Raw genomic sequence first — 2,311 nt, forward strand, 5'->3', positions numbered from 1 at the left:
TTTCTTCTTTCTCTTGTGAAATGGCACCAAACCGATAATCACTAGTACAAAAATAACTTTTTACAGCGGTTAAAAATGACTTTTTACAGCGATTAACGAGACATGTTGTTCCAGGGGATGTAAAAAGTCCCTCTTTTTACATCGGTTATATGGTTATAAACCCGATGTAAAAATTAAATTTTTTTACATCGGTTATAGAGCCGATATTGAAAGTTATATACAAGAAAATTAAAAAAAAATTTACTTTAACTTTTTACACCGGTTGGGATAGGAACCAGTGTAAAAGGTGAACTTTTTACACCGATTGGGAGCGGAACCGGTGTAAAAGGTGACCCGGTGTAAAAAATATTATATTTTACAATGGTTGTGGTAATAACCGGTGTAAAAAGTATTTTATTTTTTTATATTATATTTATTTTATTGATTTTACCCATTCCTGTGCATAGAAATTGCCAAATCATACAGCCCAATTAATTTACAATTGTTTATCAAGTATTTATCAACTATACAAAGCTATTTAACTATTAAAAAACTAATAATTGTCTAAATTGTCAAAATTGCCATTCCTGTGCATAAAAATTGCCAAATCAGACAGCTCAATTCATTTACAATTGTTTATCAAGTATTTATCAACTATACAAAACTATTTAACTATTAGGAAAACTAATAATTATCTAAATTGTGTCAACTATCAAAATTAAAACATGTCTAAAAGTAACAAAAAACCTCACAAGTTCTCCACAAAATAGGTTGCCCAACGTATGCGGATGTGTTCAATTTTAGCTTCAGAAAATGCATCCAATTGTCGAACATCTAAAATTTAATTCATAAAGTAGGCATATTAATCAATTTCAAATAACATAATAAAATAAAATATTTAAAAATATATATATTTACCTCTTTTGTAAATTCGGTCATGCCTAATGTGATAATATTGAGCATGTGCCTCATGACATATAGACCGCACAAGTTCGTCCTCACCAGTTGTCTATGACTCTATATAAGAACAAATCATAAAAATTAGTAAGAAATCTTAATGGTTGAACATATTAATAAAGTATAGCATCACCTTTGGCTCAATCCATGTGGGATCCTTGAGCTCATGTCCATGCTTTTGTAGACTACATTTTGATATGTTCTCATTGCCCTATGATCAAGATTACCAAGTTAGTAAAAATATTCAAAAAAATTAAATTAAATAGTTTAGTAAAAGTATTCTTACAAGTCTATCATCTTCTTCATTTCTTTCCCAAGTTTGTAATGGAGGGAGCATAAAAAGACGACAGTGTTGCTCTTCATTGAAAGAACAAATAACTGCCAATGGTCCCTGCTAAATATGATACAAGTTAAAGTAAATCCATATTAAAAAACTATTAATTATAAATTGATCCTTACGAGTGCACATATGGAGCCATAAAAACATCCTTTTTGACTTCACATATTCTCTGTTGGAGGTACGCGGCCCTTAACTCTGGAGTATTACCTTTCTCTGTCATGTGATGAGGGCAAAGGAATCCAAACTTATCACCTTTGCCCGATGTAATGCACAAATGATGAAGATACCTACAACAATGCAATTATATTAGTTTACTAAACTTGATGATTAAGTTTACTTACAACAATGCAATTATATTAAAGAAAAATATACTTACATCATAAATAGTTCAATGTGTGGTGTGGTAAGCTGATTATTTGACAGAAGTCGAACCAAATCTTCCCGTTCAATTGTCACTATCATGTCTTTCTTGCCCACAACCTCCGATCCATTTCTAAACTCTTGAACTCGAATGATAAATCATACGCCATTAAAATCATTCGCTGATGCAGAGTCAACGAGGGTTGTGGAAGCTTTGGGAGATTCGACGAGGAAAGCTTCTACATAATAAAAGACAAGAAATAGTTAATAAAAAACATATATTAGGAAGTTGCTACATAATAAAAATTTATGAAATTTCGTACCACAGCTTGAACTAGATTCACAAGTCTCTTGGGCCATAGGATAAAATTGCCAACAGCTTCAACCACAGTCTTCACCTCATCAGTAGGGAATGGAACCAAAGCATCTGGCACTTTTGGATCTGCAACCACCACTCTTACTTGATCATCTTGAATTTGCTTGTGGTGGATGGTTGACCCCAAGCTATAGATGCTACCAAGAGCAACCAAGCGTTTATCAGGATCTTCTAGAAATATCTCACATGGTTCACCAATGTTGTCACCAGAAGGACCCTCTGACACATGCTCAAGAATATTACTCCCTTTTGTACTATGAAATGCAGGAGATGTATGAACTGGTTCAGCAGTTGTCTCC

At 32.9% G+C, this 2,311-nt stretch overlaps 1 long non-coding RNA gene across 1 annotated transcript; it reads right to left on the reverse strand.

The window, feature by feature from the left end:
- Positions 1–1,221: 1,221 nt before the first annotated feature.
- On the reverse strand, positions 1,222–1,685 carry LOC129301461 (uncharacterized). The gene is made up of 3 exons (XR_008590990.1): positions 1,653–1,685; positions 1,484–1,563; positions 1,222–1,327 (listed from the first exon to the last, which is right to left on the reverse strand). It is a non-coding gene; the product is annotated as an uncharacterized LOC129301461 (long non-coding RNA).
- Between the last annotated feature and the right edge of the window lie 626 nt (positions 1,686–2,311).

Source organism: Prosopis cineraria, unplaced genomic scaffold (assembly GCF_029017545.1).
Source record: "Prosopis cineraria cultivar Desert tree isolate PC_DT_omini unplaced genomic scaffold, ASM2901754v1 PC2130, whole genome shotgun sequence".
Taxonomy (NCBI): domain Eukaryota; kingdom Viridiplantae; phylum Streptophyta; class Magnoliopsida; order Fabales; family Fabaceae; genus Prosopis; species Prosopis cineraria.